This window comes from Medicago sativa, chromosome 1, assembly GCF_051527215.1.
Source record: "Medicago sativa cultivar Bolivia chromosome 1, Bolivia_mono, whole genome shotgun sequence".
Classification (NCBI taxonomy): Eukaryota; Viridiplantae; Streptophyta; class Magnoliopsida; order Fabales; family Fabaceae; genus Medicago; species Medicago sativa.
Genome location: NC_140749.1, coordinates 86,971,289 through 86,995,956, shown reverse-complemented (window position 1 = coordinate 86,995,956; position 24,668 = coordinate 86,971,289). Strand labels below are relative to the sequence as shown.

The following is a 24,668-nucleotide window of genomic DNA, read 5'->3' as shown; positions in this document are numbered from 1 at the left end:
GTAATTATTTTTTATATAATTACCAAAATGTTACGCGCATGGCCATATATATATACATCAAACTTGATAAAAAAAAACTTTGAACTTTTTATTTAATATTCAAATGCTCATACAAAACAATAAATGGAAACTAAGCAAATTTTTTAGGGCCTAATAGACCCCTAAAAAAAATCGAGGCCCAAATTTCTTACTTATTTTTTGGGGCCTAGGACGGCCGCTCTCTTCGCCCTGCCTCAAATACGACCCTGGTTACGCGACCCGTGTGAATACAATAAACAATGCATCATATGAAAGTGTGTTAAAGTTGAAGAAATGTGATTTTTATTTGAAAGTGTGTTAAAGTTGAAGAAATGTGATTTTTATTTTTCAGCAAAGGTTAATTCACTTGATAAGAAGTTGACTTATATCCTGAAAGAATGTAAGTGTAATATTGATGCCTTAGGATCCTCTCCATTTATAACTTTTTTCATTTACTCCATTTTTTTTTTTGTGATGGCCGAGGTTTGAACCCCGGACCTTGCATATTTTATGCATTGTCCTTACGAACTGAGATTTGCTCACGAGGACCCATCACCTATTTAAAATGATAAAGACACACAAAAAATAAAAAATAATTAATAATGGTAGGATCCATTTAGTGGTAGGATCCATCACCTATTTTTTGAGTCTATCAATTTCCAAATTGCATATTCAATTTATTTTTATAAATGTAGAGGATCTTTACCCAATATTGACTACCAACGTGAGATACATTATTAGCATTTATTGCATCTTAATGTCTGTTGTGACTCCTCTAAACCCAACTTCTAAACTTTTTATCATAAAAAATAGTATAAATAAATAGTATTTCAATTTTAGGAAGAGTGCTTTCTATAGTGAATTTTTTAATATTTGTGTAACAAATAGTGTTAGGTGAGATTTGTGTTGAATAGGTAAAGGATCGATATAAATTTCGATTTTCATAGTAATATTTGGTAAATGAATTGGTCTAACCAAAACCTATTAATAGACATTTCTTGGTACATATGGAAACTATTGATGCTTGGACCATGTTTTAGTTTAATTTGGAATGGGAACAACAACCGTTCTTCTCTCTAGACTTTCCATTGTTCATATACTAATTTCTAGTTTCCATATATACTATTAAAAGGAGGACTCTGCTAAAGATAAAGAGCACAATGTTATCGCCACTGGCATCATTCTGATGTTAAAGTATTTAATAGAGTAAATAAGCAATTATCCCCTTGAAACTGTAAGTTTCGTCAATTACCCCCATGAAATTAACAAAACGTCAATTACCCCCCTGAAATTGCATAACGTTAATCAATTTACCCCCTCCGTCAAATTTTTCTGTTAGTAAACATGACGTTTTGCAAATACTCCCCTGAAGTTTTGCACTTATGTGCAAAATGCCCCCCGAACTTGAAAATTTATATTTTTTTCTTATCTTTAACTCAAAAGATATTAAAGACAAACAATTAACATTTAATTTTAATACTTTACATGGCTCTTTCATTCTTAAAGGGGTCTGATATTTTATTTTGTTTCTGTTATGCCATTTGGTTGTTCAATTCTCCATAACTTATGACTTATTTAGATAGAGATACGCCAATTCACAACAAAGTAAGCTAGAGACACTCATTCCTCATGAATAATTAATTCTAGCAGTTTCTTAAGATAAGTTTGAATAAAATTATTCTATCTTAAAAATTGAACTAAACATGCATTTTGCTAAAGTAATATGAAGTTATTAATTCTGCATTATTTTTAGAGGATATATTATTATTGTAAGCTTAAATATTAAAGTTAACCGTTAATTGTTTGTTTTTAATATCTTTTGAGTCAAGATAAGAAAAAAAAACATATAAATTTTTAAGTTGGGGGGCATTTTGCACATAAGTGCAAAACTTCAGGGGGGTATTTGCAAAATTTCATGTTGACTGACAGAAAAATTTGACGGAGGTGGTAAATTGATTAACATTGTGCAATTTCAGGGGGTAATTGACGTTTTGTTAATTTCAGGGGAGTAACTGACGAAACTTACAATTTCAGAGGGGTAATTGCCTATTTACTCGTATTTAATAGTTTATTTTCTTTTTCTTTGACGGGATTTTATAGTTTTCTTAGTTATGTACATAAAGAAGTAATACAAGTTTTCAACAAATTTGGTTAATTTTCTCTATAGAATGTCATATTAATCAGTGGCGGAGCCAGAATTATTATAAAGTTTAGGCAAAAGAATTTGCAACACATTTATAAGGGTTTACATAAGAAATTGCAAGCAAATAATCAAAAAATCTAAAGAAATTGAACAATTTATAGAGGTTTATATAAGAAAATCAGAGAAATTTACATGAGAAATTACAAAAAATTTGGGCCAGAACCCGGACGCGTGCCCAGGGTCGCCGGACGAAACCGCCAATAAATTTAATGATAAAAGTTTGACTTCATAATCTAAATGAATAGAGCTCGAATTTTCTCATAAAATAATAACTAGTATCACTTTAGCTAAGAATAATTTTCTCTTGCCCTAATTTTATTTTTTTATTCTATTTTACTCAGTTAAGTAATATGTTTTTATAAGCCTTAGTCAAGTAATTAATGTTAGTGGCGTGTCAAATCTGAGTCAGCAAGACAATCTCAAAATTTCACTCTTATAAGGCACCCTATTCCAAACAGGTGGACTTATATGAAATAAAACCTTGTGAGAGAATTATGGTTAATAATAAGTTCAAAATTATAAGACCAAAAAAAAAAGTTCAAAATTATGGTAAATCATGTTCCGTGTATGGTAAATTATTGCTACTTTTATTCACCTTTTACTAAATATAATTAACCATATATTTAAATTATCTTAATCATCTAATTTATTGGAGTATGAAAATAACAACTCTTTTCTTAATTAAACATATATGAAGAAGTAACACAAGTATTCAACAAACTCAGTCAAGTAATTTCTATTGCGACAAAATCCATCACGAATATTTCCGGAACATTGTAAACTTTTAATTTTGCTTGCTAATAGAGCTGTAAACTTTTTTTTAGAGGATGTGCCTTGTAAACTTATATGTTGAAGCACTAACTTCCATTTTGTTAATCTAAATTCTCTATGTGTCATCACTTACAAAGAATACATAATATTTCAAAGCTTTTGAAGCCACGTAAGGCATAGAGATACATATTTCACCTGTGCACGTGTTGTTTTTTACTTAGTAGCTATATAAAGAAAAATTGATCAAAAAAGTTATCATGTAGAAGAAAGAAATATATACAAAACAACATTCGGGAAAATTTCGCGTGAAATTCCATCGCGATGTATAGCATGCCTCTTTTTGAAAAGCCAAAGTTAAGTAGTTAATGTGACTTTCCTAAAAAAAAAAGTGGTTAATGGGACGGACATGCCAAATCTGAGTCAGCAAGATAATCCAAAAAAAATTCACTCTTACAAGGCACCCTATTACCAAACAGGTGGACTTATATGACACAAAGCCTTGTGAGAGACCCTAAAAAAAAGGAGGCATATACTTGCTTGAAATGCAAGAGGACTACCTAAATGTCACAACAAGAAACCTTCTCAACGTGTGCCTTTTACCACTAAGTTATGTGCTAAAATGATGGTGAAAAACATGGGAACTGTATCTTGAAGAATAAGACAATAGGAAAGATAAAATAGGTACCAAGAGATGCTTCTATTTTGTGGTGAACAAAAGTATGAAATGGACACTAGATTGGTGGAATGGCTTCTTCTTCTACAAGATATAAATGGTTTGAAAAGGGCACTGTACCAACAACAAATTTTAATACATGATCATTATGCAATGGAATTTAAAATGTCATAAAATATCATTTTCAATAAAAATGTCACAAAATATGAAGTGACATTTGCAAAATCTTCACCCTTGTCTAAGCAAACTCTCTTCTTTATCTCTCTTATCCTTCTTGTTATTTACCTTCACATTACTTCATGTTCATGAGCCACACCACTTCACCAAATGGGGTGGCTGCAATCCCTTTTCTCTCCACTGAAGAAAATATGGCTCAAGTTAAATTCAACTCAAAAGAAGAGTACGTTCAATAACACTCTCCACTCTCCATAGTTTGCATTCTCATTTCTCATTGTTTTCACTCATACATGTATATGCTAGTTTTAACTTTTAATCATGCAATGCTTCTGAGTTGTGTTCTCTTTTTTACAATGTTTGTGCACTTTGCTTAAAGCTTTTATTCTTGAACCAATCAAATCAACCAACAATATCACAGTTTCTTTTGAAATCAATTAAAGAAATATGCCAAATACTTTTCTTTTCTATATTCATTGAATTTATTCTTTTCTTTCCTCCTACTCATACTTAATTTTTCAAATATTTTCCTAACATTTCAGGAAGAGGGCTTTACATTCTATATGAAGATGTCAAGTCTTGCCCCTATGAAGACGTGCACGTCCTCTGGTCCATACTAGTGGAATCACATTCACCTTCTTTGCCATTGAAAAAATGAAGGCCATGGGGACATTGCAGGATTGAGAAGAATCTCATAATGTACATAAAAATAATTATAATGTCCATAGTACAAAGTGTTTTTTTTTCCTTTTAACTTTTGTAGCACCAAAGCATAATGACTCTAAAATTTTGTTTTTAAAGCGACTACCATAAGCTCTTATTTATAATTCCATTTTCTGTTATTATTGAATGCTTTTGATTTCTGAACCAATTTTCAGCCATCTCTAAAACTTGTATACATCAAGGTGGGGTAATCACAGAAGCATTTCTTGATATTTTAAGGCAGAGTAGGGGAAGAAAAGGGAAAATTCTGATTTTGTTTTTCTTGGTAAGGGTTTTTCTTGTTAAGCTGTCTGTTTCAAGTTGTTCAAAAGGTTGTTTCTTACATTGGCTTCCTTGTTGAAGTTGACTTGTGAAAGCACAAGCTATAACTTAGTCAATTACAAGTTATTAGGTTACATAAAATTGAGAAATTAGGTCCCCTCATTCAATCACATAGCAACTTTCATAAAAAAAATAAAAAAAAAGTCTTCCATGGCACCCGATAATAATGGAGCAGTGACACTGACATGCATACCTTAGCAAAATCACTAGAAATATAAATAATTTCTTTTACACCTGATTGAGAAGAAATCACTTTTAACAAAACTAGAGTAATATGAAGAGAATAGGCATTCATAAATCATAACATGATAGAAAAATGAAGAGGAAGGGGAAGAGATGATGCTAAATTGTAATTAATCAAGCCAGGATGATTAAATAGTAAACTTCTAATTACAATTTAGAAGTTCACAAGTTGTATATTCTGCTTCTGCACTAGACCTTGTAACTACGTTCTATCTCTTACTCCGCAATGAGATCAAATTTCCTCCAATAAAGTTTAAGCTGAGTAGCCTGGTTAAAACAAGAAGGATTCGTCGAAAAAATTGGAAATAAGCTTATTTAAATGAATATAGATCTCCAAGTAAGCAAAATCAACATACTTCTCTTGCAAATGAAAGACTTCCAGGTGATATAGATGACACGTTAAAATCTGCATGTGCTGCAGTTTCTGCATTGGTCGTATCAGATAACTTTTTTCGTCCTTCCGTCTCAGAGCCGATTTGCTTCCATCCCATCTTGATTAGACTTTTACCCCTTTTTAGGAGACGCAGAAGAACAACAAATTAATCTTAAGTCTTTGCATCATAACAAATTAACAAAGCCAACATACCTATTGATTAGCAACATTACTTGCACATCTATATTCAAGAAGCACTTTTGAGTAATCTTTAGTTCTTTATATTAACCAGTAAACCACTTATGATAAGTATGCATGCTTGCACAGCAAGTGTGAAATCGTGCAGGTTACTCGTTCCTTTAGCCCTGAATTGATAGTATCCTCTAATGGTCAAATAGGACAGTGATTGGCAACTTTTGTACCAGATGAGATGTGAAGGATATAATATAATGCCTATGAGCCTTATACTAACAAAATATCTTTTAAAGATTCAATTCAAACCAAATATTCTAGATAATCCAGCAATATAGCCGAAAAAGCATTGCGTAGAAACCAGTCGTATGAAATGGAGATAGAAGGTATATCATAGAAGAATGCCTCTCAAGCTCCAGCAACTGTGCCTGAGTAAACACTACATAAAAAGGAACCTAATCAGTAGAATTATGAGAATTCTTTTGAGTAAGGAATGACTACTGAAGTTGAGCTATACTACTACTCTTTTAGTAAAATATTAAGATGACTAAAGATGTGGAGAAAAAGACAGTACTTACTTGTGATAACCGCAGTTGTTACCCATGTTGATGCCACTTACTACATGTAAATATTCATGACAATATTAGAAACCAGCTGGACGAATTTATTTATCTTGAGTAGCTTAGTCAAAGAGATCTTGTATGCGAGGAATTTCTCGATAAAAGAAAATCTCTAAACAAAATAATGAAAGTAAAAAACAGAAGTAGCGCAAATAAAATGCAAATTGTCGTAGAAGTTTTACAAAGACTACCTAAATTAATAAAATGGCTTGCATTTGGTGATAATGAAAAATAACCAAGAATCAGGCAGAGTAAGGAAAAGAAAAGAGTTCATTCCAACAACGTAGTTACTCAAAATGCAAAACTAAAAACTCAAACATCGAGAGTGGCATACCAATTACCAAATCAGCTACGGTAGGAAAGAGTGCTTTGGAAAATCCCTGAAAACAATTTGTTAAGGACATTCTGTAAGAGGAGGTAAAAAATAACCCAAAAAATCTATAAAAGAAGAAAATAAACATGCATATTTGTGCTTGAGCATGTGCAAACAGTGTCAGAATGATGTAGTATGAATGTGCAAAAGCAAAGAAACTGCATAGCTTTCTTGGCAGTGATATAGGGTGAAGCCATGTAATACTATGACTAACAGCTGATTTCTCACTAGAGATGATCCAATTATGAAATAGTTTACTAACACAATAAAACAAATAGGAATACCAACCGCAAGTGCCAGAAAAATCATGAATTAGTCCAACCAAAATTGTTCAGCATAGCCACTCATTGATTGTAATAATTTCATCGTTGTGACGTAAAAGTTGTCTCTTTATTGCCAACATTCAGTCTCATATGACATAGGTCTGATTTTATGTACTATTGATCAGAATAAACTTCAAATAAAAAAATACCAATACATTAGCATCAAAATGTATATTGTTTGAGAAGATTTTCTAATAAAAAAGCACAGCACTGTAACAATTGATGAAAAATAGAGGAGACAAGAGTGGGAGGACAAGAGGGTGCGTTTGTGATCGTGATCGTGCCTCTGTTGTTACCTTCCTCCGTCTTATTATTATTGGAATGCTAATTACCCAACCTTTGGTTGAAGAACTGTAGAGAGATACTGATTGTGAGTTTGCAAGGAATTGAAAAATACTACTTAGTACAACAAGTGTCAAGTTGGGGGTGAGAGTGGAGAGTAGATGGTAGAAATAACGCCTAGTTGTCCCACATCGCTGCAAACAAACATTCCATACATCAATATGTATTATATATAAATGCTTTTGACATAGTTTATTCACAATTCCATCCCATGTGGTGTGCCGTTACACTCTGCAGCCTTTTGAGTATAGACGGTGCCAGATTTGGATGTGGAGATAGTGCTGTGTAGATGGCCAGAGATGTTCCGTTTTACTGGATCGAATATTTCTAGCCTTCTCCAACATGGCTTTGTCTCCATTTCCCTAGCCGGTGCCGTCAAACTATTATGAGTTTGAAATGCATCTAATTTTAGTTACATTTAAATTTATTTAAAATTTCATAATAATACCGAAATTATCTTCTCCATATAAAATTTTAAAAAACCCCTTTTAATGATAATTCTAAACCTCTAACCCCTTTCACTCATGAATCACCATAGATGTGAAACCAAGATCAAAGATTGAATCAACATCTTTTTTATTGATCGGTACTCTTTTCACAGTGAATTTAGATTAAGTAGGTATAAGTAGGTATTATTTCGGTAGATGTGAATTTAGAGATTACTCACTACAAGAGGTTAGTGTAAATTCAGTTTAAGTTATGTACAATTACACTGGGAGGCTATGTACAATTACTAGTTATGAGAGGTTAATATAAATTCAATTTAGGTATGTACAATTACTCACTATATGTACAATTACTCACTATGAGAGTTTGGTGTAAATCCAGTTTACGTATGTACAATTAGTCACCGAAGAACGCTAGCAACACACATTTTAACACACACTCTCTTTGATTGGTTAAAATTTACATGAGTTCCACCAAATCATGTGGGTCCCATATAAATTTGGCAGGTCTTATGTGAATTTTAACCAATCAAAGAGAATGTGTTGAAAAGTGTATGTTAAAATGTGTTTTGCTAGCAATTCTCATTAGTCACTATGAGAGGTTAGTGTAAATTAAGTTTACGTATGTACAACTTTTTTAGAGTGTGCGTGAAACATATTTATACATACACACACGTAAACGTAGTTTACTTAATTTATGTAAACTCAGTTTACATTAATAGGTAAACTGAGTTTACATAGTTTAAAGGATATATTGGTCATTCTAGGATGTAACTTGGATTTGTTGGGGTGTGACTTGCGAGTATCTATTTCTTTCTACATGTTATTATTAATTAAAAGCAATTTTTGACATAAAAAAGTAGTTTTAATTTAATTAATAATAATATGAAGAAAAAAATATTTAAATAAAATATTATTTTGAATGCTGCACGGTTGGAACTAAAAATGAAGGAGTTTCCTTCAAAAAAAAAAAAATGGAGGAGTTGTGTCAGAGTAATGTGGCATTGTGAACCTCTACATAATACACTCACAATGGGTTGCATAATTGGAGATACTCTCACTTAGGGGGTGAGAAAAAATATTTGAGCCGAACTCATTCGAGCCATGATCAAGTATGGTGCATTCGGCGAGTTTATATGGGTTTTTGGATATATGGTTAAAAACGATTAAACATGGCCGAATTTGATTATGGAAATTTAAACATGTCGGTGATCAAACTCGACTGAGGTTGAAATATTACAAGTCTTTTTTGTCTTGTCTTAAGTAATGAAACTTCGTTTCTTTCAAAATAATCTACAAGTCATTCAAACACAAGGCTCGAGATGGACTATAATGTTGTAGATCCAAATTATGCCCCTCTAATAGCATTGGTGCAGTCTCTCTTGAGATGAACTTCTTCTATTTCTTGCTCTGCAATGCAATCAAATTTCCTCTAATAAAGAGACAATACCTTGAAGGCTGTCGTGGACCTAATATCTAGTTGGTTTACAAATGGGAAATTGTTGCCTATTTATAGGTGTGAAAAGTACATTCTAAATACTTTGTTCTAGAATTTTCATAACATTTTCTAATGCAAATGCAGTATTGGTTTATCTATCGGTGAACCTGCCCAACCAGCATCAGAATAGGCCACAAATTGGGTGTTACCCTTCTTTTCATGAAGTAATCCTTTACCCGGCACAATCTTTATATAATTAAGAATGTGAATAAGAGTGTTCTTCCAATGGTCATCAGTCATCACATGGTTCAAATGATCAATTGGATGATATATTTACTAAGTCCCTTAGAGGATTTTAGAATGAATCTATTTGTTATAAGCTTGGTGTTAATACATGTAATCCCTTAAAATGGTTTTGACAATCTACCTCTACCTGAGAGATAGCACCGGGGGGTGACAGTAATCTAAACAAAAAGCGATATCAAGTTAGCCACAGTCTATATTATGTGTGTTTACTGTCCAATAATTTTTATTTATATATACTCTCGTATCCTTCCTGCAAAGATTTGCGATCACAACTATCATCATGTTCAAGTTGGGCACTTCTTACCTACAAATTTAAAACTGAGAAGAATTCGTCGAAAAATATTGGAAATAAGCTTATTTAAATGAATATATATTTTCCAGTAAGCAAAATCAACATACTTCTCTTGTAAATAAAAGACTTCCAGGTGATACAGATGATACGTTAAAATCTGTACGTACTGCTGTTTCTGCATTGGTCGTATCAGATAACTTTTTTTCGTCCTTCCATCTCAGAGGTGATTTACTTCCATCCTTTCTTGATTACACTTTTACCCTGCCTAGATAGCTTGTACCCCTTTTTGGGAGACAGAGAAGAACCACAAATTAATCCTAAGTCTCTGCATCATAACAAACTAACAAGACTATCTGACTATTTCATGTTAGTTGTATATTTATTAAGTTAATTATAAAAAAAGCCATCATAACTAATGATTAGCAACATTGCTTGGCACATCTATATTCAAGAAGCACTTTTGAGGATAACTTTGGTTCTCTATATCAACTAGTAAAGCACTTATGATAGGTATGAATGCTTGCGCGGCAAGTGTGAAATTGTGCAGGTTACGCGTTCCCTTAACCCTGTACCAGATGATATATGAATGATATAATATAATGCCTATGAGCCTTATATTAACAAAATATCCTTTAAAGATTCAATTCAAACAAAATATTCAAGATAATCCAACAATATAGCCGCAAAAGTATTGCACGATACCATTCATATGAAATGGAGATAGAAATTAGAAGGTATATCATAGAGGAATGCCTCTCAAGCTCCAACAACTGTGCCTGAGTAAACTCTGCAGAAAAGGGAACCTAATCAGTAGAATTATGAGAATGATGTGGAGCAATGACTACTGAAGTTGAGCTATACTACTACTTTTTAGTTAAAGAAAATGACTACTGTAGAGAAAAAGACAGTACTTACATGTGATAACTGCAGTTGTTACCCATGTTGATGCCACTTTCTACCTGTCAATATTCATGACAATATTAGAAACCAGCTGGACGAATTGATTTATCTCGAGTAGCTTAGTCAAAAAGATCTTGTATGCGAGGAATTTCTCAATAAAAGAAAATCTCTAAACAAAATAATGAAAGTAAAAAACAGAAGTAGCGCAAATAAAAAGCAAATTGTCGTAGAAGTTTTACAAAGACTACCTAAATTAATAAAATGGCTTGCATTTGGTGATAATGAAAAATAACCAGGCAGAGTAAGGAAAAGAAAAGAGTTCATTCCAACAACGTAGTTACTCAAAATGCAAAACTAAAAACTCAAACATCGAGAGTGGCATACCAAATCAGCTACGGTAGGAAAGAGTGCTTTAGAAATTCCCTGAAAACAATTTGTTAAGGACATTCAGTAAGAGGAGGTAAAAAATAACCCAATAAATCTATAAAAGAAGAAAATAAGCATGCATATTTGTGCTTGATCAAGTGCAGTGTCAAATGATGTAGTATGAATGTGCAAAAGCAAAGAAACTGCATAGGCTATGGTTCCATCAAGGTGAGCTTTCTTGGCAGATATAGGGTGAAGCCATGTAATACTGTGACTAACAGCTGATTTCTCACTAGAGATGATCCAATTATGAAATAGTTTACTAACACAATAAAGCAAATAGGAATACCAACCGCAAGTGCCAGAAAAATCATGAATTAAACCAACCAAAATTGTTTAGCATAGCCACTCATTGATTGTAATAAATTTCATCTTTGCGACATAAAAGTTGTTTCTTTATTGCCAACATTCAGTCTCATGCGATATATAGGTCTGATTTTATGTACCATTGATGGGAATGAAACTCAAATGACAAAATACCAATACATTAGCATCAAAATGTATACTGTTTGAGAAGATTTTCTCATAAAAAAGCACAACAATGTAACCATTGATGAAAAATAAACGAAGAGGAGACTAGAGTGGGAGGAAAATAGGGTGTGTATGCGATAATGATCGTGCCTCTGTAACTCTGTTGTTACCTTTCCTCCATCTTATTATTGTTGGAATGCTAATTACTCAACCTTAACTTGGATGAAGAACTGTAGAGAGAGATACGGATTGTGAGTTTGCCAGGAATTGAAAAATACTACTTAGTACAACAAGTGCCAAGTTGGGGGTGGAAGTGGAGAGTAGATGGTAGAAACAACGCCTACGTGCCTAGTAGTCCCACATCGCTCCAAAGAAACATTGCATACATCAACATGTTTTATATAAATACTTTTCACACGCATAAAACTGGTTATATTACGGTCCCTAGTTACATGCTGTCATATCCAACGGTTCTTGGCTGTGGAGATGATGCAGGATTTTAGAGGTTGAGAGGCAGAGGAAGATGATAACGTTGATTTAAAAAAAACATAATCAATGTATCCTTTTCCTCTTTTCTCTCAAATCCTAAAATCTTAAATTTCTTTAAAAATTAATGTTGATCACGTCTATTACCGGTTCGGTTATTCCAATTCAAACTTTTGTCAAAGTTGGTTGAGTTCCAAATTCATTATGTTAGAAATTAAGTTTTTTGTTTTTTGGTTTTTTTTAGGGAAAGATTTTTCGCATTTGTGGGTTGTTTGCGACAATGAAGATTGTTATGGAATGAATTATAAGAAATTTTTTAAATCAAAAATGAATATTTGTGAATACTGTGGATGTCATTTGAAAATGAGCAATTCAAATCGAATCCTATGTCTCTGTGGATCCCTTTTTTTTTTTTTAAAGTCAAATAATTTAGTTTTTGATATGTTAAATACAAATATTTTTATAAATTTCCCTAAAAAAAAATATTTTTATAAATACTCAACATTTTTATGATACTAGTACACACTTGGAAAACCCATAAGTTTGCTATAAAAGTGAAAAATTATCGATCCTTTTTGACGTATTTTTATTTTTATAGAACCAATAAAGAAACAAAAAGTGCAGATTTTTTTTTTTGAAGAAATGTAGATTATTTTTTATTTTTTTGAAAACGCCCATATATACACGAAGAGGTAATCTTAAATTGTGCGGAGGGACTGACCAAAAAAAAAATAAAAAATTGTGCGGAGGGATGAATTCAAAAGACAAGATGAAAAGTGATTGAGGGAGGGACAGGAGGGATATGATGGTTATCTAGGTGACAATTTGATCCATCAATCCACCATTCATTCATTTTTTTTTTGTGTGGAGAGAAACACCATTCATTCAACTTATTCGTTGGTTAATTCATACAATCATCTATTAAACAAAAAATCAAGTAATTTTATTTTTAAGCTAAAATTATAGGGAGTGGAGGGGACTTCTACTGCACCACCCTAATCATATTAATAGAAAGATAAAAGTAAAAAAAAAAAAAAAAAACAGGGGGGACATAAACCGAAACCCTCCAAGAAATAGCAAAAAAGATATAACGAACTAAAAGCAAGAGGGACCGCTATCTCCTAAAAACTAGCGAGGCGATCGGTTGGAAGAACCAACCTTGAACCCTTTGCCAGCCTCAGTCACCTTTTTTTGACTTCTTCTTTTTCCTTGGAACCACCAACTGAATTTGATGATCAACCAAATCATCGATCTCTTCATTCTAAGACATATTAGCCCAAGAATCACTTAAGAAACTCATAGCTTGTTGGGCTACAGTAGGAACACCGATTATCCCTAAAACTTGCATACCGTGAATAACATTTGCATTAAAATTTGAAAAAAAATTGGGTTCATCACCACTATGGACTTACCAAGATCTCTCAAAGGAAGTGAGTCTGCTACCACTTCCTCGCACAGTTCTTCAAGAAGGACAACATCTCTCATAGGCATAATAATCATAGTCTCTTTAGACCTAATTATATCAGTAATCAGAGGATACTCTTCAACAACTTTACTACACCCTCCAGTGTTGTTTGGAGTTGATTATGTATGAAGAGTGAGAACTTCATCAACCTTTTCTACTTCATAACTTCATGTATTAGGCTTGGCAACATGCTGCACTTTGTGCTTGGGCACAAAAGCTGAAGCCGACCCTAATGGATTGAATTCAATTCATTTGAGCCAACCCTAATTTTCTTTCTCTAGGTTCTTTCTTTCATTTTCTTCATAAAGGAGTGATTTTGCGTCATTTTTTATACCTGAAATCATCCTCTGCATCTTTTTCTCCCTATTTCAATCTAAACGAGTGATATTCACATATATATAGATTTTTTTCTTTGTGATTTCGTTGTTTGCGTACGACATCGTGCGGTTGTTTGGTTTCCAGTTTTGTTGAAAGAACGTATTTAATCAATAGTTTGAACGTCAATAACGCATATCTGGATGCATGGGTGTTCAGGTAAGTTAAACTTTATCATATTATTTGTAAGCATTTAACCGCTCTATGCTATTAACTTAGATGTAGTGAGTTTTTTTTTTCTTTTCGTAGATTATCTTTTATGTTTTTAGCGATGTTGATTGATGTATTGTATCAATTTGGATGAATGAATATCGTTTTATTCTTATAAATATATATATGTGAGTTAAAGTTGTGGCACCAAAACGAGTTTTTAATGTTGCCTTGGTAAAATACAAATCGAAGGACAGTGGCGGAGCCAACAATTTTATAGAGCCTGGCCAAAAATTATAGAATCAGGAATTCTTGCGCGCGCGTGTGTGAAATTGTTGAGATTGCCCAAATTTTTGTTTTTTTAAGTGGGTTAATGGGCTATTGGGTTGGGCCAAATATAAAGAAAATATTGATTGAGCCCAGGCGAATGCCCGAGCTTGCCGGGTGGTGGCTCCGCCCTTGTCGAAGGAGATGCTTTAGAGTGACGTGGCATTGCGAACCCCCACATAATAGACCAATAACGTATCATTGGAGATACTCTATGTTAGTGGTGAGCAAAAATATTCGAACCACCCGAACTCATACTAACCATGATCAAGTTCGGTGCCTCAGGCGAGTTTATATGGGTTTTTGCATTTGGAGCTAAATATCTCATGGTTTCTTTTCAAACAATGATCCTCACATATGATGGTTGCGGGATTCTCACCATATTAGTCACTCTAAAGGAGAAGCAGCTAACTATTATAAGCAAGACAAGGTGCTTAAATAACTTCTAAATTCGAATAGAATAATTCTGATTTTCTTTTCATGTCTTTTTTCCCCTGTTCAATAAAAATCTAGCATATCACTAAAAATCTGTCTGTTTAAAACTGTTTACAATCTTATCTCTTAAAAATTCTTAGCCATATTTCATGTTAGTTATATATTTATTAAGTTAAACAAAAAAAAAAACCAATAACCTTATGATTTGCAACATTGCTTGGAACATCTATATTCAAAAATCACTTTTGAGGGTATCTTTGGTTCTTTATATCAACCAGTAAAGCACTTATGATAGATAGGCATGCTTGTGCGGCAAGTGTGAAGTCGTGTAGGTTACTCATTCCTTTAACACTGGATTGATAGTATCCTCAAATGATCAAATAGGACGGTGATTAGCAGTTTTTGTATCAGATGATATATGAATGATATAATATAATGCCTATGAGCCATAAATTATCAAAAAATCTTTAAAAATTCAGTTCAAAACAAATGTTCAAGTTAATCCAGTGATATAGTCACAAAAGTATTGGAAAGATACCAGTCATATGAAGTGGAGATAGAAGGTGTATCATAGGAGAATGCCTCTCGGTCCCTGAGTAAACACTGCATAAAAGGGAACCTAATCAGGTGGATAAATCACTACCTAAGTTGAGCTATACTAAAACTCTTCTAGTAAAAGAAAAAGGGCTTAATATTATGTCTCCTACTTCTGTGTCTCTTGACAAACATTTTTTTTTTTAAGTCACGACGAATACGATGATGATATATGGCGCTAAGTAGAACTGATATTATTACAAAAAGTTCCAAGCCGGGGGTGGAAGTGGAATTGGAGAATGGATACTGGAAATAACGCCTTGTAGTCCCACATCACTGCAAAGAAACATTACTCACATGAAAGATGTTTTATATAAAGGCCATTGACCCATCCTAAAGGTATGCTTCTTCATTCTGCAGCCCTTGGCTGCTGAGACCGCTTGATTTCGAGGTTTAAATGGTGCTGTGTAAGATGGCGGGATATCTCTGACTCCAATTGATTGGATATATCCCGCCAGCTTCGTAACATCATTTGTCTCAATCTCTCTCATAATCAATTTTTTTTTTTTTATCAAAATAATTTATTTATCATTTTCTTATTAAAATACACTAAAGTCATTAAAATGACCACAACTTAAAATCACTTAAGTATTTTCCATTCTCTCGGATGTATCACATGAGAAAGGAAATGAAGACAATAACAAGCTTTTAGAAAACAAAAGAAAAAAAAAAACAATAGGGATTTTTTTTTTTTAAGAAACAACTAGGGAGCTGGAAAGTTGAGAAAATTGATTAAAAATAGCAAAGCCTCAAATGTTTTAATTTTTATTCTTCATATTATTAATAATTTAAAATACTTAAATTATCAATAATTTTTATTTGCATTAACAAGGGGCCTAATCCCACGGAGGAGTAGAAACTCCAATGACATCAGCAAGAAACATTTTGATTTGAATCGAAGGCTTGTAAAAAAAAGATCTATGACACATGATAAATTATTTCTTTTTAATTATTATCAAGAATATAATTGTCCTTAAATTATTGTCAGCATGATTCCAAATCTTTTTTGTTTGGTTACTGATTCCAAAACTTTAAGAAGTGTTACACTATACACTATACAATACTTAGTACACACTAGATTTTTTTGGGTCAAAATTTTGTGAAGGCGTGTGCACCCAGAAGCTCTAAGGTTCATCCGTCCTTGATAATCAGGGGTCTAATTGTCTCTTTCTAACTATTGTTAGGGACTTAAATGTTATGTACAGACAAGTTGTCTTGGTTTATTTTTCGTAATGGGTAAAATAAACTTTTGTTTTTCTCATAAGCTACATTGAGTCAAGTTTTTTCAACACTAAAATGAATCTTCATTCTTAAACACTTTCAACTAATAGAAAAAGTGAATTGGGATTAAGGTGACAATTGAGTCCATTTATCCCCCATCCATCCACCTACATTCATCCATTCACATAATACTCTTCATTATATTCAAATGAATTCATAGAAAACACAAGCAAGTAAGGTTAGCTAGGGGTAAGGATTAGGTGCTCAAATTGAAATAAAATAAGCCTAGTCTCGGAAAAGGACTTCTGTGGCACCCGACAATAATGGAGTCGGGCGCAAACTTGAATATTGTAAAGATTGGTGGAGAGGAGAGCGTTAACCATGGCTCTGAGGCCAGGTGCATCAATTGCATCATCGTTTGTGATCATGAATGTGGCTCTGTTGTTACCTTCCTCCATCTTATTATTGTTAGAATGCTAATTACCCTTTGGGTGGGTGAAGAAACATTGAATTTGAATTGTAGAGAGAGATACGGTTTGTGAGTTTGTTAGGAATTTGAAAATACCACTTAACACAATACCAATACAATGATGATATATGGCGCTAACTACAAGTGATAATATTTACAAGTGCCAAGTTGGGGGTAGAAATAACGCATTGTAGTCCCACATCGCTGCAAAGAAACGTTGCATACATGAAGTTATTTTATATAATTGCCTTTGACAAAACAACAGTATGTGTTACCACTGACTACACTCCCTTCTTTCTCTAGAGGTTTGCATGTTGAGGATGCTTGCTTTAGTGACGGCAGCGCTGGAGATAGAAGAAGATGCGGAACTTATAGGGTAGGTGATGCTAGAGTTATTTTTGGCTTCCACCCTATAAGGAACCATCTTCATCTATTTCTGTTGCTGTCATCGCAAATGCTTAGTAAAATTTCCGTAAATGCTTGATGAGTTCAAAACCTTTCAGACATTGACTTTGATCCACATTATCTATCTGCCTAGAGGTATATCATCATGTTTCCATTATCTTTTGTCTTGTTTTTTCCGTTTTCAATTCCGCCCTTAGCCTCACGCACTCTTCGCCTTTACAGTTTCTGGTTTTATATATCACCATGTTTACTACAATTGTTTTTTTCAATGTCTACACTAACACTAACGGAATGATAGTGTACCGATATGGGAGTCACTGGTCAAGCTAAGGATCGTCGAGGTACTGAACCTACTTCGTCAGAACAAACACGTCTAAACCATAATCACACAATTCACAATTCGCTTTGGTACGCGGTACGGGTACTAGTTCGCGGTACGCGACATCAGAAGAATTCGGTACATATAGGAGTATGGAGCTTCGGTACGCGTCAGTTCATGGTACGTTGTACCCAAAAGAGAATGGTGTTGTTTACAAAACTAAAAGTCCAACATCAGGAGAATTGTGAGAGCTAGAGAAGAAATTATCAATAAAAGGAACGTATGTCAATGGGATACTTCATAGGATAGGATTTGAGAATTTGCAGCAATATATTGTTTTAAATGCGCAATATTCTTGTCCAATTAATACGGTTTAATGTACCGTTAGTTATTTAATTTTTAATTTTAATAGTCAAACGTGGTGTTAATGCCAGTTTGTTGAGAGCCTATTTGGTGCACGATTTAAGGCGAATTCAATGCGAATTTATTAGCACCAAATACGCCAAAGTACATGTAAGAACATCCACAATGGAGACACCCATTTTTGGGTACTTAAATGGGTCTCACACGTACACATCACTCTTTTATCATTTTTTAATAGTAGTACCTAATAAGCACTCAATCCCTCCAACCCAGATCTCACACAAAGTTCTTAAATGGGACCCACTAATCAACTATCAATAACTTTATATCACTACATTTCAATTTTTTAATATTAAAAGTGTGCGGGTCCCGTTTAAAGTTGGGGGTCTTAAATAAGACCCCGGGTCTTAAGAGACCCCCAAAAAAAAATTCCCCAATGGGGGTACCTATTAGGTACGGTGTCTTAATTGGTAAAGACACCACCATTGGGGATGGTCTAAGGACTCTGAATTGGATTTGCAGTTCCCTACCTTGGGGAGCGAATCATGGCACTCTAGTCTAAAAGATGCGCAATAGTCAACAGCCTCGGTAAGATAATAGAAACCACCTTTTACATCGACATAGCATATATGCGCTCCGCCACCTTAAAGCATAACTAACATTTGTATATATTGAGACCTAATTTGAACCGGACATATGTGTCTTGGGGTTTTGACACTCAGATATACATGAGTTGTCCCTACTTGGAGGGGACTCTCTTAAACCATACATCCTATTTTGGTGGTTGGTTACTCTGATATACAGATTAACGTCATTACAGACTGGATGGTAGCTACTCTGATATATGGATTAACGTCATTACAAACCGGACTAAAGTTGGGGAGAAAAGATTGCAATCAACAAGACTCTATCATCATATCAACCACTATAAATTAGGGGTCTTGCCCTCGGGCATGATCATTTCACATCATTCGACTTTTATCACACATGTACTCGTTATATACCAAGTGTGTACGCTACCATCTCGTCCGAATTTAACGTGGGAGTGTCTTTAACAGACAACTTCACACTTAGGAGAGGAGTCAGGAGAAGAGTACAAATTTCTTTTACACATCAACTTTTATCCACCATCATCTATTTTAATATAAAAAAATTGGGACATTTAAAAGTTAACAATACAACTTTCACAATATTATGCTTTGACTACACCACTTTTAAAATATGGTTAATTAAGTAAATAGTTTTTATAAGTATTAAGAATTTTGTTCTTAGTCCTTACAATAAAGAATTGCACTTTTCAACGTCAAAAAAAAAAAAATTGCACTTTTCAATCTCTGTAAAATTTTCCGTCAATATTTTTAGTCTTTATAAATTAAAATAGTTCATCAACACTTTGAGTTTCTATAAAATTTTCCGTTAGCATTTTTTGTCCTTAAAATTCCATCAGCCCTTTTAGTTGCTATAAAATTTTCCGTTAAGCATTTTTGGTCCCAAAAAATGATAAAGAAAAATGCTAACAATTTTTTTAAAGAGAATCTAAAGTACGATTTGTTCGGAACGGAAAAATAAAATTTTAGATATTTATAAGAACAAATTATTTAATTAAGGCTAAATTGCATTTTTGGTCCCTTAACTATTTAGGTAGTATCGCTTTGGTTCCTTAATTAAAATTTGATTTATTTTGGTCCATTAACTTCTCTCCGTTACACATTTTGATCCTTTCGGTTAGTTTTAATTCAAAAACGTTAGGTTTTCTTCATCTTCTTTTGCTCTTCTTCATCTTCATATCATCTCCATCAACCTTCAACAACAAGAATCCCAGAAAAATTCCAGAAGAAAATGAAGAAAACCTAACGTTTTTGAATTAAAACTAACAAAATGTGTAACAGAGAGAAGTTAAGGGACCAAAATAAATCAAATTTTAGTTAAGGGACCAAAGCGATACTACATAAATAGTTAAGGGACCAAAAATGCAATTTAGCCTTTAATTAAGGGTTAATTAAGTAAATGGTCCATATAAATATTCAGAATTTCATTTTTAGTCCCTACAAAATAAAATCGTACTTTTAGTCCCTGTAAACAAATTTGTCAGCATTTTTAGTCCCTGTAAAATTTTCCATCAACATTTTTAGTCCCTGTAAAAAATTTACGTCAGCATTTTCGGTCCCTAAAATACTAAAGAAAAATGTCACATGGACTAAAAAGTGTGATTTTCTTTTGTAGGGACCAAAAACAAAATTGTGAATATTTATAGGGACCATTTACTTAATTAACCCTCTAATTAATCATTCAAAATATTACATGAACTAAAAGTACGATTTTATTTTGTAGGGACTAAAAGTACGATTTTATTTATATGCTGACAAATCAATAAAATCTGAAGCATATCAATGATAAATATTACAAGTCATTCACTCTTCATTTTGTCGTATCCTCCCTCGTTCACTCTTCATTTCGTCTCTAAATCCCTCCCTCCACTCAACAATTGGTTGACATATTTACCAAGTCCTTTGGAAGATTTCAGGCTGAATCTTTTTGTAACAAGCTTGGAGCATATTACATGTACACTCTAGAAATCTGCCACATTCTGAGCTGTTTTTTTCTTTTCTTTTCATTTAGTGATTTTTTACAAATCATAAATATATGAAATGTCTTACAGAATTATGGAGCCGATGAAGAGGGAGATTCTGAGACATTTTGTAGCCAATCCTTAAAATAGTTTGGGTTAATTAAGTAAATGGTCCCTGTAAATATTTAGAATTTTGTTTTTAGTCCTTATAAAATAAAATCATACTTTTTAGTCCCTATAAAATTTTCCATCAGCATTTTTAGTCCCTATAAAATTTTTCCATCAGCATTTTTAGTCCCTGTAAAAAATTTTCATCAACATTTTTGGTCCCTAAAATGCTTAAAGAAAATGTCACAGGGACTAAAAAGTGTGATTTTATTTTGTAGGGACTAAAAACAAAACTGTCAATATTTATAGGGACTAAAAACTTAATTATCCCAAATAGTTTTTACAAGATACCTCTTCCTGAGAGATAGCAGCAAGAGGGGTGCTAATGATCTAAAAAAGAGAAATCATGTTAGCCACAATCTGTACTCAGTATGTTCACCACTTTTCAATAATTTTTATTTATATTTATGTATACTCACATATCCTTCCTGTAAAGATTTGTGATCACCACTATCATCATGATCAAGTTGGGCACCTCTTACCTACAAAAATAAAATAGTATATTACATCATACTCAAGAAAAAGTCTAAGCTGGATGGCACTGGTTAAAACAAGACGAATTTACCAAATTAAAAGATATTGAATATAGAGAGACTTACAAGTAAAGAGAAATGAACCTACTTCTCTTGCAAACAAAAGACTTCCAGGTGATATAGATGACATGTTAAAATCTGCATGTGCTGCTATGTCTGCACTGATATGTTTACAAAAACTTTTTAAAGACTACCTAAATAAATAAAATGGTCTGCATTCAGGGATAAAGATAAATAGCCAAGAAGCATATAGAATAAGGAAAAGAAAAGAGTCCATTCCAACGATATAATTACTCTGAGAGTTCTTTGGAAATTCCCAGAGAAGTGCAGTCAGCTGGAGTCCCTGCAAAGAATTCCCATATAAGGATATTTTGTAAGACAAAAGCTTATGTACAAGTACAAGTATTATATTTGAAAGTAACTTAAAAAGCAAGTAAGAAGAAGAGTGACACAATTTTAAAAAGAAAATAAACATAGATTATACGGAGGAAGAAAGAAAAACAGAAAACAATCCGAGCTAGTGTGCTTTTTAATTGAGAAGAAAGAAACTATTAAGAATTGATGGAATGCTTTTAACCACTAGACCAATGCATCATATCATATCTGCCCCTCCATCACATCTTGATTAAACTTTTACCCTGCTTAGTTAGTTTGTAACCCTTTTGGGGAGACACAGAATAACGACAAAGTAATCCCGAGTCTTTGCATCACAACAAATTAAGAAGGCAATTTGGCTATGTCATGGTTTGTAATATATTTAGAAGTTACACCTATATATATATATATATATATATATATATATATATATATATATATATATATATATATATATATATATATATATAGGGGGCTGTTAACTTGCACCCACCTAAAAACACTAAGGTGCAAGTTAACAAGCTGCACCTACTTGTACTTTACTAAAACACCATTTTGTCTCTATTAAACTTTATTTTATTTAAAAGGACATTTTTGTAAATAGCATAAATAATATTTGTTTATAATAGAAAAACATTGGTGTTTTGGTAAATAACTAGTAGGTGCAGCTTGTTAACTTGCACCTTAGTGTTTTTAGGTTTAACAATGGGGGCTGTTAACTTGCACCCACCTAAAAACACTAAGGTGCAAGTTAACAAGCTGCACCTACTTGTACTTTACTAAAACACCATTTTGTCTCTATTAAACTTTATTTTAATTAAAAGGACATTTTTGTAAATAGCATAAATAATATTTGTTTATAATAGAAAAACATGGGTGTTTTGGTAAATAACCAGTAGGTGCAGCTTGTTAACTTGCACCTTAGTGTTTTTAGGTGGGTGCAAGTTAACAGCCCCCATATATATATATATATATATATATATATATATATATATATATATATATATATATATATATATATATATATATATAAAACAAAAAAAAAAAACCAACATATATATATACCTTATGATTAGCAACATTTATTGGCACATCTATATTCAAAAATAACTTTTGGGGTTAACTATGGTTCTTTATATCAACCAACAAGGCACATATGATAGGAACGCATGCTTACGCGGTACCAGATGATATATGATCGATATAATACAATGCTTATGAGCCAAATATTAACAACAACACTCTTTAAAAATTCAATTCAAAACAAATATTCAAGATAGTTACTGTTCCTTTCAATACAGGCACAAAATAATTGCAAAGATGCCAGGCATATGAAATGGAGATAGAAAGTATATCATAGAAGAATGCCTCTCGAGTTCCTGCAACGTAACTGTGTCTGAGTAAAATTATGAGCATATAAATGATGTGGATTAATGACTACTGAAGTTGAGCTACACTACTACTCTTTTAGTTAAAGAAAAGGGCTTAAAATTATGTCTCCTCTCCTTTTCTGTTTCTTGACCAACATTTTTTTTCAAGTCTTAACTTAAAGGAATAATTTGGAGTTTGAAGTATTAAAATATTTAGATAACTAAAGATGTAGAGTAACAGAGTACTTACATGTGATAACAGCAATTTTACCCATATTGAATCCACTTACTATTTATAAATATGCATGACAAATATTAGAAAGCAGCTGGACGAATTTATTTATATCGCGTAGCTTAGTCAAAAAATCTTATATGCGAGGAATTTCTCAGGAGAAGAAAACCTCTAAACAAAATGATGAAAGTAGGCGAAGAAGGGGCAACATATCGTAGAAGTTTGACAAAGACTAACTAAATTGATAAATAAAATGGCTCACATTTGGTGATAAAGAAAATAGCCAAGAAGCAGGCAGAGTTAGGAACAGAAAAAAAAAAAAAAAAATCCATTCCAACCAGCAATGTAATTACTCAGAATGCAACATTAAGAGCACTGAAAATCATAGATTATAACAAACCAGAAATTTCAAAGCCTGTGGTTCTAAGATATACTGTGACTAACTTCTTATTCTCACCGGAAAGTATCCAATATAGCTGTTATTTTGACACAAGAAACCGACATTGTATACGATATAATCCGAGGTAGTGCTTTTTTTATTGAGAAGAGAGAAACTATTAGTAATTGATGGAATGCTAATTGTAGAGAGAGAGAGAGAGAGAGAGAGAGAGAGAGAGAGAGAGAGAGAGAGAGAGAGAGAGAGAGAGAGAGAGATACGGATTGTGAGTTTGTTATGAATTGGAAAATACAATAGGAATACGATGATGATATATGGCTCTAAGTAGAACTGATATTATTACAAAAAAGTTCCAAGTTGAGTGTGTAAGTGGAATTGGAGAGTTGATACTGGAAATAACGCCTTGTAGTCCCACATTGCTGCAAATAAACATTCCATACATCAACATACTTTATATAACTGCCTTTGACGCTGTTACGGGGTATACTAGTGCAGCAACATATTTGAAGGTCGAGATGGACTTAAACAAGGCCAGAGATGTTTTAGCTTAGAATCTCTGATTTTGTTTTAGTCTTCTTTTGATTTTCAATAGGTGTTGTCAAATGCTGAGTTTAAATTTCTTTCACTTATTGGAGTATTTTTTTTTTGGAAAAAACTTAGGTACAATTCCTTAGGTGTTTTTTGTATGATTCTTAATTAAATTCACCAAAATTTTCTTAAATCCATAATTTTCTTTAAGTTTGTTATATCCAAAAGCACGTAGAGAATTGTACCTAAGTTTTTCCTA

General features: G+C 32.9%; 2 long non-coding RNA genes across 2 annotated transcripts; both read right to left on the bottom strand.

Moving 5' to 3' along the window:
* Positions 1–5,995: 5,995 nt before the first annotated feature.
* Positions 5,996–7,107, bottom strand: LOC146958649 (uncharacterized). Its single transcript, XR_015024696.1, has 4 exons — positions 6,973–7,107; positions 6,653–6,691; positions 6,270–6,309; positions 5,996–6,130 (listed from the first exon to the last, which is right to left on the bottom strand). It is a non-coding gene; the product is annotated as an uncharacterized LOC146958649 (long non-coding RNA).
* Positions 7,108–9,867: 2,760 nt separating this feature from the next.
* Positions 9,868–11,905, bottom strand: LOC146958648 (uncharacterized). The gene is made up of 4 exons (XR_015024695.1): positions 11,799–11,905; positions 11,116–11,154; positions 10,747–10,790; positions 9,868–10,618 (listed from the first exon to the last, which is right to left on the bottom strand). It is a non-coding gene; the product is annotated as an uncharacterized LOC146958648 (long non-coding RNA).
* Between the last annotated feature and the right edge of the window lie 12,763 nt (positions 11,906–24,668).